This window comes from Rutidosis leptorrhynchoides, chromosome 4 (genome assembly GCF_046630445.1).
Source record: "Rutidosis leptorrhynchoides isolate AG116_Rl617_1_P2 chromosome 4, CSIRO_AGI_Rlap_v1, whole genome shotgun sequence".
Lineage (NCBI taxonomy): Eukaryota > Viridiplantae > Streptophyta > Magnoliopsida > Asterales > Asteraceae > Rutidosis > Rutidosis leptorrhynchoides.
The window spans coordinates 252,427,111-252,444,035 of record NC_092336.1 but is presented as its reverse complement, the minus strand read 5'-3'; positions in this window follow the sequence as shown (position 1 = coordinate 252,444,035).

Sequence of the window (16,925 nt, the reverse complement as noted above, 5' to 3'; positions counted from 1 at the left end):
GAATCTTGGATTTTAACAAAATGTAAAATGGGTTAAACTCATTTTTTTCATTTAAGAAATTTTTTTCAGCTTGGATAGTCCATCTTTGATGGACTGTTACAGGGCATTAAACTCAATGTTATTGTATGAGACCAATTGCATTTGAAAGCTAACTGAAAGAACTTAAATTTGAAAAAAAAAATCATCGAAAATGAACTAGAAATGAGTAAGATATGACCAACTGAAGTTGCATGTATGAATCTGTCAAAATCCGAAAATTTGATAAGGTAACTTGCATGTTGACTAAAAGTGATTCAAATTTTAGGAAAATAAAGTACATAAATTATATTCATGTTTTACATGAAATGAGAAAATTAAAATTGTTAATTTTAGACGTTATGCTTTGTTAAAGTGGATAAATCTCCAACATGTTTTAATTCACTTAATATGTTTGTTTGGATGGTGTTGGCATGAAAATCATACTTACATAATATGAAGTGGGTTTACATACATAAGTTATGTAAACAAAGATTGATATTTGTTATGTGCCATTAAGTGTTGTTTAAATCAATCCTTATGGAAACATGTTTCATAAAATGGATGTTTGTCACTCCATTTGTAATGTATATGATTGTTGTATGAAATCGATAGTATTTGCCTCTATAAGACCCTTGTGTGAATGTTTGGTTGTGTGATTGTGTGATTTAATTTATTATTTATTCAGGATGAATGTAATAATTTATTAAACAACTTGCATGTCGTCTTTTTTATTTATTCGGGATGAATGTAATAATTATTAAACGACTTGCATGTCGTATTTCTTTTTCATATTGTATTTGTAGTAGTATAGAAAATAGAATAGTTATTTTGTAAAATAATGCAACCAAGATTGGAATAACGAAGATGATGTTCACAAGGCGACCCGTCCGAGCATTTAATGGAGATGGCGGTTTTAGTGGGAGCCGATTCTCACACATGGTTTTGTCCCTAGTGTGACGACCCGGAAATTTCCGACCAAATTTAAACATAATCTTTAATAATTCCGACATGATAAGCAAAGCCTATTTAGATGAAGCTAAAAACTTTTGAATTTGTTATTCAGTTAACCTTTGACTATTTCCGACGATTCACGAACAGTTGCGTGTAAGTAAATATATATATATATATATATATATATATATATATATATAAACATAAGTGTTTATATAATAATTTTAAATTAATAAAATACACTTTAATCAATTTGAAATTAAATAAAAATGTAAAATAATAACCAGAATAATTAAGTTATTATTAAATAGAATATATATATATATATATATATATATATATATATATATATATATATATATATATATATATATATATATATATACATATATATATATATACATATATAAACATAAGTGTTTATATAATAATTTTAAATTAATAAAATATACTTTAATCAATTTGAAATTAAAAAAAATGTAAAATAATAACCAGAATAATTAAGTTATTATTAAATAGAATATATAAAAATATATATATAATATTATTTTGAATCTATATAGATAAATATATATAAATGATTTCTATAACAATTATTATTATATGTATATTGGAATACATATATAAAAGTTATAGATATTATATGTCAAAATGTATTTTTAATAAAAGAAGATAATATATCAAGTAAATATATATATAATACTTATAAATATATAAGCCAATTATATTTAACATGCAAACACATATCATATAATGTATTTTTATTAAAATGTATAAATAATAAACATATGTTATCATATAATATATATGGTATAATTCTAATATATAATATTAATATGATGAATGTAATTACGAATATGATTGTTATACTAATATCCATATTAATACTAATATTAATATTAAAATTTAGTAATAGTGTTATTATTATTATTATTATTATTATTATTATTATTAAAGATAATATATGGAGAAAAATTGATACACATAAATTGTTATGATATTATTATTACAAATGTTATTGTTAACATTATTATGTTTTAATAAGTAGTAAAAATTTTGATTAAGTATTATTATTTGGTGTTATTAATATTTATATCTATTTAAAAACTAATACATGTATTATTATCCTTATGTTAATATTATTATCAACGGCATTAGTATAATTTATATTAATATTATTAATATGATTGTTATAATCAGTATTATTATTATAATTATCATTAATAATATTATTAATACTTATTCCATTAAAATTCTTATTACTGTGACCTATTATTATTATTACTATTATTATTATTATTATTATTATTATTATTATTATTATTATTATTATTATTATTATTATTATTATTAGATTTTTATTAATATAATTTACAATAATTAATTAATAACAATTACTATATAAATCGTACGTAATCATCAAAATCTAAATTCTGCTACAGATATCTATCAACACTGTATATGATTTTGTTTTTGTCTCTCAGAATAGTTTTACATCATAATCAAAAGTACTAATTTGTTGAAATTGTGAATTTGATTTTTATCTTTTTGTAATGAACGAATAATTACCTGTCGACTTCCAATCACAACACGAATAGATTATGATCAAATTTAACTGTATTCAATCATATTTTATATACCCATACTGCAATTCATAAAAATAAAAACCAAGTAAAACCCAGAATAAAAACTACTACCTCTGCTCTTGCTTCATTTTTCAAACAATTCAATTTCGAGTGAAATTTCAAAAACTAATATTGCAGAGCTGTTAGGAATCTTATATCTAAACTATCTACAACGTTTAAAACTCCAATTTTCTATATTCAATTCGAATTTTAAAGTCAAAGTGTTTGAATTAAAAAGTCAACAGATTGTTCATCGCGAAATTTGAACTCATTATGTTGTTTTCGTTAAAATTGATGATGGATAAAGTTTCTAAGAATGATTTCAAACCTTTTTCATGTTGTAATCATAATCTAAAATTGTATTAAATGTAAAATCAATGTTTGAGTTCTTATTGTTCATCGAGTCTCTGCTACTGCTATTAATTTCTTTTCTTTTCTGTTTTTGTCAAACATTATAGCTTACAACCGTTTGTTTCTGTCTCATTTTAAATCTTAAATAAATCTTGAAATCCATTATTAAGATTTTAAAATTTTTGTTGATCGATTGTATACTGAAGAAGATGAAGTGACATAAAAGAAATCCGGGTATAACGAATTAAGTTGGGAATTAGGATAGATAGAATCGGCCAGAGGAGTGGTGTGGGGTATTCGGTTTGAACGAGTGGTTAAGGGTTCGAATCTTGGTCCCTGCAATTTTTTTTTGTTTTGGAAAACTATTTAAGGTAGTTTTCTTTATTATTATTATTATTATTATTATTATTATTATTATTATTATTATTATTATTATTATTATTATTATTATTATTATTATTATTACTACGATTATTATTGATGTTATTATTAGTATTATAGTAACTATTATCATTAATATCATAGTTACAAGTATTATAAGTATTACTAATGTTATTATTATTACTATTATTATTATTATTATTATTATTATTATTATTATTATTATTATTATTATTATTATAATTAATTTTATCATTTTTAGTATTTTTAACATTATTATGGTTATAATTATTGTTATTATTATGAAAATAATAAAATTTGTAGTTTTCATAAACATTAGTATTAGTATCATTATAAAAATATTAGAGTTATTAGTATTATTAACATATGTATTATTATAAATATTATCATTATTATTAATATGTTTACAATTATTAGTATTGTTATTAGTAAAAATTACTATTAATACTATTATCATTTTTACTAAAATTATTAGTTTGATATCACTAAAACTATCATTATTATTGTTATCAGTATTATTATGTAGTTACTAAAATCATTATTATCATTAAAATTAATATTTTTACAATTGTTATCATTAAAATCATTATTATTATTATTATTATTATTATTAATAGAATTACTAACATTATTATCTTATTAATAATATCAAGTATTATAATCATTTTACCACTATTAATATTATTTTATTATTATTATAACTATTATTATTAATATAAAAATGATATATGTAATACATATAACATAACAAAAATTAATATTTTAAATATACAAAAATGAATATATAAAACATATATATACTATTAAAATAAAAAGGATATAACTTATAAATTTATATGTATATTTGTGTTCGATTACAATTATGTATATTAATAAATATACAAATGATATAGGTTCGTGAATCCGAGGCCAACTCTGCATTGTTCAATGTCGTCATATGTATTTTTACTACAAAATACAGTATCGTGAGTTTCATTTGCTCCCATTTTAAATGCTTTTGCAATATATATTTTTGGGACTGAGATTACATGCGCTGTTTTTATAAATGTTTTACGAAATAGACACAAGTAATCGAAACTACATTCTATGGTTGGATTATCGAATCGAATATGCCTCTTTTTAGCTTGGTAGCCTAAGAATTAGGGAACATTACTAATTTTGATATATATATATATATATATATATACACCCCTAATTGACGCGAATCCTAAAGGTAGATCTACGGGAACTAACAACCCCCATTCTGGAATTTGGAATGCTTTAGTACTTCGAGTTTATCATGTCCGATGGGTGTCCCAGAATGATGGGGATATTCTATATGCATCTTGTTAAGGTCGGTTACCAGGTGTTCAATCCATATGAATGATTTTTATCTCTATGCAGTTTGCGAAATGCCTGATATGAGATGTGTATTTATGAGAAATGAAAATCTTGTGGTCTATTAAAATGATGGAAATGAATGTTTACAATAAACTAATGAACTCACCAACCTTTTGGTTGACACTTGAAAGCATGTTTATTCTCAGGTTTGAAAGAAATCTTCCGCTGTGCATTAGCTCATTTTAAGGATATTACTTGGAGTCATTCATGGCATATTTCGAAAGACGTTGCATTCGAGTCGATGAGTTCATCAAGATTATTATTAAGTCAATTATAGTTGGATATATTATGAAATGGTATGCATGCCGTCAACAATCGATATAAAGAAAGTTTGTCTTTTAAAAATGAATGCAATGTTTGTAAAATGTATCATATAGAGATCAAATACCTCGCGATGTAACCAAATGTAATGTATTCGTCCAGATGGATTAGGACGGGTCACGAAATGTGGTATCAGAGCGGTGGTCTTAGCGAACCAGGTCTTGCATTAATGTGTCTAACTAGTAGTTGTTAGGATGCATTAATGAGTCTGGACTTCGACCGTGTCTGCATGTCAAAAGTTTTGCTTATCATTTTTAGTCGGAAATCATCTACTTATCATCATTAGGAAATTACCTGCTTATCATTCTTAGTCTAGACACATCTTACTGCATTGATTGCATGAATAGTGTATAGACAAATTCATATCTTAGCGTATCTGCTAATCTATATCTTAGCGTATCGGTTACTGTAGACTTTATCTGACACGTTCCCGTAATTCCCTCCATAATCTACGGGATCTTTTGTACTATGTATAGGTATTCTATGTAATTAGAATATCATCCGATATCCAAAAATCATTTTATATTGAAAAACCCTTTACTCAATCGTACGGAATGGAACTCGCCACTAGTTCAAGTTCTTCGGAATCTGACAACTATTCTGACATGGATGCTCACCTAAACTCCGAAAGCAGCCTCACCGGAATGAATCAACCAATCAGCCATCATTTATTCTGGATGAATTGGAGATGGGTTCGTAGTCTACTAAATCAATGGAGACGCGAAGAAGGCGATCCCTTCCACCAACCGAATTCACCTCTTGGTGAAGAACCTGAAACACTTATCGGTGAACCTATCCGAAACACCATTTTCAGCCTCATTTCTAGAGTAGCTCGTCACGATTATATTCTATCCACAATTCTAAATCTTATTCATCCGCTCGTTCTGACCGACAATCATCCCAGAATAATAGAAGAAGTCAACGAACTTCGCGCTCGAGTAATCAATTTGAAAAACGTGGTGCAAAACTTACCAGCTTCAACAACATCACCGGCCCCAACAGTACCACCAACAACTCAAGTTTCAACATCACATGCCTCAACATCTCATTCTGTACCTCGAGTATAATCACTGTTCTACATGACGTTCTACATCATTTATCTTCGTTCAACATGATGGTTATGTAACCTCTAATGTTTTAGAGATTATATATTCTTGTTCTAACGGTAAATCAGATGAGTTAATATCATATTAACTCATTAAATCCATGATTACATCTGAGGAAAATATATACGTAAGTATATTTTCAAAAAGATTGTAATTAAAAATTCTTTTGTACAAACTGTTAATGGTGAAAATATTTTAACGGGTAGGTAATACCCTTGAAATATTTAGATTTCACATTAATAAGTTACACTGTACATTCTTCAAATCTGATTCAATAGTCATTTACTATCCTACTTACAACCACATAAGTACGAATCCATTTATCACAGAATAACCATTTTCATACAATTTCATATTTGGATTTTGACCTATCAGAATCCAACAAGTGGCATAATGAAGAAAACATTGGACAAAATAAAATTTGTTAGAAACAAATAAATTAACTATGAGAAAATTTTTGTTAAGAATCCACGCTAACCGTTCCTAGCTAACTGTTCCTAGCTAACTGATTACATTTTATTTATCGCAATTTATTTAATCGCAATTTAATTCTCGCAATTTTATTTATCGTCATTTAATTTCTGTATTTAATTTACGCACTTTAAATATCGGGACACGTATACAAGGTTTTGACATATCATATCGACGCATCTATATATATTATTTGGAATAACCATAGACACTCTATATGCAGTAATGTTGGAGTTAGCTATACAGGGTTGAGGTTGATTCTCAAATAATATATATACTTTGAGTTGTGATCGAGTCTGAGACATGTATATAACGGGTCACGATACATATTAATTAATTCGAATATTTTATATTAAACTATATATCAATTATTGGACTGTTAATTGTGGACTATCGACTGTGGACTAATAACATTGGACAATTAAAATGAATTAAAATATTGATTATAACATATGAAACTAAACAATTCTTCAAGTTTACCATTTGATTTCATCTTAAACCTCATTTGTATTTTGACGATTACAATCTGCGTGCAAACCTTTCACGAATCTTGAAAACACCTCAATCGAGAGGATGATCCAACCACGCGTTATCTATGACAGGGAGAACTTATGCATATGGGCATGCACCTGGAAAACTCTCAGAACCTGAGTAACCGTTTAACACGTATATGTGCTAGCTCCTTTGGCATTGTTATTACCAAAAATAACATTGTAATTCCTTTTCAAATTAGCCAATTTCGTCACAGCTTCAGCAAATCAACTTCAATTTTTCATTCAAATAAGCCTTATTATCACTTTGATATAAGTTTGCCTTTCGTCATCATTACTGGAAAACCGTTTATATTCCACTACGTTAGCAGTAAACTTACCAACAATTTTGTTGATCCTTAATATTCTGTAAAATCATTATCTTTATCGAAACCTTATCATATACTCGTCCGCATCTTATAATGAGAATTGCCATACTAGTTACCGTGAATCAGCAATTAGTACTTTGAAAACTCACAGCATGTCTACATCAACAGTTATATATATAACATTTATTTTATAGAATTTTGATCTTCCATTTTGAAATTCTGAAAAGCACTCAATCTACGAATCATTACTCCAAAGTTTGAAAAAGCGGATTGAAACAGTAAAAATGGTAGACAACTATAAACGACCTTACCGTCGAAAGTATGATGATAAAGAATTGAGTTTTGGAAATGCTCAATAGAAAATTTAGTACCAAAAAGCAGATTATGTAACGACCCGACTTTTTCGACTTGCTTTTATGCCTTGTATCTTTGCGAAACTGCGTATTTGTGCGTACTGTGTTACTTTATTACTCCGGAACCTTGGCACACGTGTTTTATATTCATATATACCTTAAAACATGCCTTGGTGTATGTGGAATGCTTAACTTGTCCATTGGATGCTTTATAACCGTTAGTGTTACTTGCCGTTACGAATAAACCGCGGACTGCGCGCACGTTTGACTTTTGTCGGAACTGGAACTTTTGGACTGCGAAATATTAATTATTATTTTATAATAATAATTACTTGGGCCCTTGGATGCTTAATTTTATTTATTTAATTGCTAAAGCCCAATAGTTAGTCTTGTTGGACTTTCTACCTTGTTGGGCTCAAGCCCACCCTACTCTAGCTAGTGATCTAATTAATTAGCCCAAGTATTATTATTAGTGACCCATAATAATAAATAAATAAATAAATAAATAATTAGTGAGTCATACTAGCATAATGGATAAGGTTTATCTAATTGTCACATGGGATTCTAGCATAAGGACACACTTTAGACACCATTAGCCAAAAAGTAAAGTTTTGTCTCCCTCCCCTCCCCACAAAACCGTCGGCCACCATAAGGGCCTCATGGCCACCTCATCAATCCATGTGAACCTCATTTGCTTATAAATACTAGCCCTTTGCCTCTCATTCCAACACTTGATCATTTTGGTTTTCACACACACTTGTTCTTTCTTTCTTTCCTTGCTTGTAAGTTTTCTTTTTCTTTCTCTTTTCTTCATCATTTTTGGGACCTTCATCATCATTCTCATGGAGATCAAGTTCCTTGTAGCTTTGATCTTGCTTATATCTTGTTGATTCAAGCATGAATCTTTCAAGAACATGGAAGATTCAAGCTTTCTAACTTGAATCTTCATATCTTTTGTAGATCTATTTCTTTTATGCTTTGTTCATGTTGTTTTGATGAAAAGATTCAAACTTTTGTTTGTAATCTTCATGCATCTTCAAGATTCAAGCTTTATGCTTCAAGATCTTCAAGAACAACCAAGATGCAAGCTTTCTAGCTTGAATCTTCATATCTTATTAATGGATCTAAGTTTTCTAACTTATGATCTTGTTATCTTGTTAAAAAGATTCAAACTTGTGTTTGTTATCTTCATGTATCATAAAGATCCAAGCTTTATGCTTCAAGATCTTCATGAACATCAAAGGTTCAAGCTTTCTAGCTTTGCAACCTTGTAACTTGTGTGAATAGGATCCAAGCTCTCTAGCTTAGGGTTCCATCACCTCATTTGACTTAGATTGTGTTTATACTTGTTTGATTGATGTAAAGTTTGTAACTTTGTTGTAAATAGGACTTGTATTTGTGTTAAGACTAAGGATATGATGTAACCTTGGTTCATCATCCATCTAAGACTCTTAAATGAGTTGAGTTACCACTTGGTCTTAACATATTGTGTATTGATGATAGAATCTTGGTCAAAAGTGATACGAAACCATCAACGAGTTGTACACTTGAAGCTACAAGCATCAAGGATGAGAACCGTGATGAGTATCAAGCACCAAGAACCCCACCGGAGCACTTGTCCACTGATTTTCATATCTGATCAGACCACCTGGGCTACTTAAAAGTTGATTTTCAGTTAGTTCGGTTCGATTAGATGATTTTCCGTTTAGGCCTCGTCTTAATCCGAGTTATGGTTTAGGATTTATGGCCCTCCGAGATTCACTACACCCTATTAACGTTGTGCTGAAATTTCTGACCTACTCGCACTTAAACCGTTGCCATGGTTAAACGAAGACGAGTTAGGTTCTGGAAATTGTTCAGTGGTTAGGGGACTCATATACGCAGCCATAGCCACTGACTATGCATCTTTTCGATTTACGTAGAGGTCGTAGCAGCTGACCGAAGTCAGCCTATTGTTTCGATCTCTATACTTGTCAAACTTACTTAGCTTTTATGATGATGAACGATGATGATGATGACACTTAAACTTATTTTATGCACTATTAGAATTTATAAAGACAACCTACTGACCTAGTAACTTTTGATTTAGGTTGACGACCTTTCGGACAGACTTACTACTTGCATACTTTCATTACCGACTTTACCGCTTTTATCACTGTGAGTTATAGCATCCCTTTTTACCACTTTTACTATTTTTGGGACTGAGAATACATGCGCTTTTTACGTTTTACATGTTAGGCACGAGTACTTAAACTTCATATGTGTGTGGGTTATACAACGGCATAAATATTCCCTTTAGCACGGTAACGTTTAGTCATTGGTTTTTGAACCAGTGAACGCGAATCTTAGATATGGATCCATAGGGTTTGACATCCCCACTCGGGCTAGTCGCGCTAGCATTTAACGGGTGTTTAATACTTCGTGAACATACGCACTCGCCAAGTGTACTTTTAGGGGATTATAAACGTTAAGTCTAGTTACCGGGTGCCCACGGTTATGCATATACTTTTCATACTGTTTTGATACGCTGTTTGCAGCACTGAAATCTCGTGGCCTATCTTACGTTACTATTACAACTTAAACTATAGCTCACCAACATTCGTGTTGACTTTTTTAAGCGTGTATTTTTTAGGTGCCTAGAGGTTTATTGCTTCTGCTGTTAGACTTGATGTCATGCTGTTATTGAATTGCTGTTAAGGACCCGCTGTATTAGTTATCCGCTGCATTACTAGAGATGTCTCATTCATGGAAATTTTCTGTTGCACTCGTAGTTTATGTTAATTTCAAACAATGGCTTTGTAACGACCTTAGGGTCAAATAATTATGTTTATGCTCCTATTCATAGGATGCACGCTATCTTTTGTAAAAACGTTATCTTTTATGAATGCAAATCAGTTTTCAAACAGCATATAGTGTTTGACCATGTAAAGATCCTGTTGATTGATGATCCGTACACGATGGTTTTGTACGGGGAGTCACATTTGGTATCAGAGCATTGTTTGTAGGGAATTAGGTTGCATTAGTGAGTCTAGACCGGACCTAAGTAGGATTCACTAATAGGACTAATCTACAACTTGCTAGTTTACCTATTTCTGCAAAACTTACTGCATGTTTTTCTCTACTTTCTCAGCTGTATGATCTTACTGCATGCTATTGCTTATCTTTACTGCCGTGCGAATTTGCTGTATGCTTATTTCCGCTATTGCATGATTACAATCTGCTTTCACATGTTATTTCTGTTTAGCACTGTTGTTATTGCCATGCTAGGTTGCTATAGTGCCTAGTACATGCTTGCTTATGACTTACTGATATGGAAAAGTTATTTTCCTTGTTCAGATGTCGGATATTCCACCTGTCATCATTTTGGGCAGCGACTCAGACTCCTCAGACACTTCACCTGCCACTGTTGCTGACCCTCCGATTCTGTCGACGACACCTTCTAGTGACCTTGGCGCTTCATCCTCCGGAACCAGCAGCCATACACCTGTACCAGTGGTTACCACAGTCGAAGCCCAGGACCCTTCGGAGATTTCAGCTCCAGTTGCCCCGGTACCTCAGGAGCCACAGCCCTGCCCCGGTGGTGTTGTGATTCCCGGGGAATACGGGGACGTTCCGTTCCGTAATGAGCATAACCATTGGTGCCGACGCCTTCCTGATGGACGTGTCATACCGATCCCACCTTTCAGATACCGGATCATGACTACCGGTCGCCGATCGCCGCCACCCCCAGCTAATTCAACATTCGACAACTCATCCACAGACGACACTAGTGGCGATGACTCCGACGAGGAGAACCCTTATGATGCACCTGTGCAGCCACCCTCCACCCCGCCGAAGAAGCGGTACCGTTTCAATGGCACCGTTATTCCGGGGATCAACGGAGGTCGAGCGTTCACTAACGCACATGGTCAGCGTCGTAGGGTTACCGCCCGTAAGCGGGTCGTGCCTTACCCGGCTGATCCGTTCGTGCGTAAGCCTTACCGCCGTGTAGCATCTACCTCTGGAGCCGGACCATCTGCACCACCAGCGCCACCTGCACCAGCAGCACCGCCTGCTCTGCCAGCCCCTCCCTCTGTCGAGGAACTGACGAGGGAGGTGGAGATCCTCCATGCTCGGGTAACTGAGCTCGAGGAGCAGATGTCCCATGTGCTGGACATCCTTTACCCACCGTCACCATAGAGCTTTGTAGTAGGTTTCATTTTGTAATCTCGTTTGTAGTTCCATGTTTTCCTTATGTAATGTGCGAACTTATGTGAATGTATGCAACTCTTTATTAATTAATGGAACTTTGCGTTGTTTAATCCTTGCATAGTGTTCTATTTACGTTACTGTATGTTGGTTTTGTTGTAATTGTACCTAGTTGCGTTACTATATTGGCATGCATTGTGTTGTTTCCCTGTTTACTATATACTGTATTATTGTATGTTGAATACTGGATTTTGATTTAAGTCAAAACTTTTGTTTCGAAGGGCAATGGCAAACACACGAACAACACCCACAGCAGCTCAAATCAAAGAAATGATTAATGAATGAGTCGTCGCAGCCTTGGCGGAAATGAACCCTCAAGCTGAACCACCGCCGGTTATCCAACTCGTTCGAAACGGGTGCAGCTACAAGGAATTCCAGAGCTGTAAACCACATAACTTCAGCGAAACTGAGGGGCCTGTTTGAAATGTCCCGTTCTTATTGATTAAAAACGTTCCATATTAATTGATTTCGTTGCGAGGTTTTGACCTCTATATGAGACGTTTTTCAAAGATTGCATTCATTTTTAAAACACCATAACCTTTATAAAGGTTTAAAAAGCTTTACGTAGATTATCAAATAATGATAATCTAAAATATCCTGTTTACACACGACCATTACATAATGGTTTACAATACAAATATGTTACATCGAAATCAGTTTCTTGAATGCAGTTTTTACACAATATCATACAAACATGGACTCCAAATCTTGTCCTTATTTTAGTATGCAACAGCGGAAGCTCTTAATATTCACCTGAGAATAAACATGCTTTAAACGTCAACAAAAATGTTGGTGAGTTATAGGTTTAACCTATATATATCAAATCGTAATAATAGACCACAAGATTTCATATTTCAATACACATCCCATACATAGAGATAAAAATCATTCATATGGTGAACACCTGGTAACCGACATTAACAAGATGCATATATAAGAATATCCCCATCATTCTGGGACATCCTTCGGATATGATATAAATTTCGAAGTACTAAAGCATCCGGTACTTTGGATGGGGTTTGTTAGGCCCAATAGATCTATCTTTAGGATTCGCGTCAATTAGGGTGTCTGTTCCCTAATTCTTAGATTACCAGACTTAATAAAAAGGGGCATATTTGATTTCGATAATTCAACCATAGAATGTAGTTTCACGTACTTGTGTCTATTTTGTAAATCATTTATAAAACCTGCATGTATTCTCATCCCAAAAATATTAGATTTTAAAAGTGGGACTATAACTCACTTTCACAGATTTTTACTTCGTCGGGAAGTAAGACTTGGCCACTGGTTGATTCACGAACCTATAACAATATATACATATATATCAAAGTATGTTTAAAATATATTTACAACACTTTTAATATATTTTGATGTTTTAAGTTTATTAAGTCAGCTGTCCTCGTTAGTAACCTACAACTAGTTGTCCACAGTTAGATGTACAGAAATAAATCGATAAATATTATCTTGAATCAATCCACGACCCAGTGTATACGTATCTCAGTATTGATCACAACTCAAACTATATATATTTTGGAATCAACCTCAACCCTGTATAGCTAACTCCAACATTCACATATAGAGTGTCTATGGTTGTTCCGAAATATATATAGATGTGTCGAAATGATAGGTCGAAACATTGTATACGTGTCTATGGTATCTCAAGATTACATAATATACAATACAAGTTGATTAAGTTATGGTTGGAATAGATTTGTTACCAATTTTCACGTAGCTAAAATGAGAAAAATTATCCAATCTTGTTTTACCCATAACTTCTTCATTTTAAATCCGTTTTGAGTGAATCAAATTGCAATGGTTTCATATTGAACTCTATTTTATGAATCTAAACAGAAAAAGTATAGGTTTATAGTCGGAAAAATAAGTTACAAGTCGTTTTTGTAAAGGTAGTCATTTCAGTCGAAAGAACGACGTCTAGATGACCATTTTAGAAAACATACTTCCACTTTGAGTTTAACCATAATTTTTGGATATAGTTTCATGTTCATAATAAAAATCATTTTCTCAGAATAACAACTTTTAAATCAAAGTTTATCATAGTTTTTAATTAACTAACCCAAAACAGCCCGCGGTGTTACTACGACGGCGTAAATCCGGTTTTACGGTGTTTTTCGTGTTTCCAGGTTTTAAATCATTAAGTTAGCATATTATATAGATATAGAACATGTGTTTAGTTAATTTTAAAAGTCAAGTTAGAAGGATTAACTTTTGTTTGCGAACAAGTTTAGAATTAACTAAACTATGTTCTAGTGATTACGAGTTTAAACCTTCGAATAAGATAGTTTTATATATATGAATCGAATGATGTTATGAACATCATTACTACCTCAAGTTTAGTAGGTAAACCTACTGGAAGTGACAAGAAATGATCTAGCTTGAAAGGATCTTGGATGGCTTGAAAGTTCTTGAAGTAGGATCATGACACAAAAACAAGTTCAAGTAAGATTTTTACTCGAATTAAGATAGTTTATAGTTATAGAAATTGAATCAAAGTTTGAATATGAATATTACCTTGAATAAGAAAGATAACCTACTATATATAACAAAGGTTTCTTGATCTTAGATGATTACTTGGAATGGATTAGAAAGCTTGGAAGTAAATTAGTAAACTTGAAGGGATTTTTAGAGTGTTCTTGAAGTGTTCTTCCTATGATGATTATAGCTTGATTCTTGAAGTGATTTTTGATGAAGATGATGATTAACTACTGGAAAAATACGTTCATAATAGTGTGGGTGTGTTGAGAGAGAATTAGAAAGAGAATTGGAAGTGAAATGGAGTGAATGATGAGTGGTAATTGGTGAGTGTTGAGTGGGGTTAAAAGGAGTTCTAGTTAGTTGACTAGCTCATGGTAGAAGTTAAAATTGATTAGTCATACATGACATAATCAAGAGTGGAATCCCATGCTAGTTCCTATTGGTATATACCCATAGTAAGTACGTTTTGAAGCTGTGTATAATACGGGTAAAAATACGACTAGAATTCTTGATGAAAGAAAAGAATGGGAAAGTAACTGTAACCATTTTTGTTAAGTATGAGTGTTTTGATATATGTCTTAAAGTCTTCCAAAAGTATTTTAATACATCTAAATACATTACATGTATATACATTTTAACTGAGTCGTTAAGTCATCGTTAGTCGTTACATGTAAGTGTTGTTTTGAAACCTTTAAGTTAACGATCTCAATTAATGTTGTTAACCCATTGTTTATTATATCTAATGAGATGTTAAATTATTATATTATCATGATATTATGATATATTAATATATCTTAATATGATATATATACATTTAAATGTCGTTACAACGATAATCGTTACATATATGTCTCGTTTCGAAATCCTTAAGTTAGTAGTCTTGTTTATATGTATATAACTCATTGTTAATATATTTATGGAGATACTTACTTATTATAATCTCATGTTAACCATATGTATATCCATATATATATCGTCATGTCGTTTTTACAAGTTTTAACGTTCGTGAATCGCCGGTCAACTTGGGTGGTCAATTGTCTATATGAAACATATTTCAATTAATCAAGTCTTAACAAGTTTGATTGCTTAACATGTTGGAAACATTTAATCATGTAAATATCAATCTCAATTAATATATATAAACATGGAAAAGTTCGGGTCACTACACTGTTGGTCTCACAAGATGGTTTGAAAAGCTTGAATCAGTATTCCGAGTGCAACTGTTCCGAGTCTAACAAAACTAAATTTGCTTCCTGCATGCTATCTGATGGCGCCCTCATGTGGTGGAACACCATGGCACAGGCACAAGGTATTGATGAGGCATATGCTACGCCATGGGAGGAGTTCAAAGCGGCTATGATTGATGAGTATTGTCCGAGAATCGAGATACAAAAGATGGAAATGGAGTTTATGCAATTGAAGGCTGTTGGTAACGATCTCGATGGTTACAATCGGAGGTTTCTTGAGTTAGCTCTTATGTGTCCTACCATGGTCACCCCGGAATTCAAGCATATGGAGAGATACTTTTGGGGACTCCCTAAGTCCATCAAGGGTAATGTCACCTCGTCCAAGCCACCGAATGTTCCCGAAGCAATGCGCATGGTGCATACACTCATGAATCAGATTCTCATCGATGAACCGGAGAAGTCCAAGTCTGAAGCGGGTAGTAGTGACAAGCAAAAGTGGGATAACAGTAAGGGGAGGACCTATGATCAAACCCCCGCTAAGAGACACAACAACGGTGAAAACCCCAACCCCGGCACAAGCTCCAACCCGAACTACAAAGGTACCCTACCGAAATGCAAGAGGTGTTACAAACACCACACTGGGTATTGTAATGCGGTATGTGAAAAGTGCAACAGGATCGGGCATGTTGGCAAGAACTGCAAGATTCCTGTCCCAGCTGCAAGGACAAACCAAAACGGGCCAAGAAAATGCTACGAGTGTGGACAGCAGGGCCACTTTAGGAATGATTGTCCCAATAAGAAGAAGGACGGCGGACTACCACGTGGTAGAGCTTTCAATGTTAATGCAAGGGATGCGCGTGAGAACCCCGACTTGGTGACAGGTATATTCACTATCAACAATCTTTTAGCTTCTGTCCTATTTGATACTGGTGCCGATAGAAGTTATGTATGTAGACACTTTTGCGATAAGATAAATTGGTCATTAGTTCCTTTAAAAGAAAGTATGCTAGTCGATGTAGCCAATGGGAAACTTGAAAAGGTTGACCAAATTGGTCGAGGGGCTATTATTAATATAGCTGGTGCGGATTTCGAAATTGACTTGATACCTATCAAACTGGGAAGTTTTGACGTGATCGTCGGTATGGATTGGTTGACCAAAG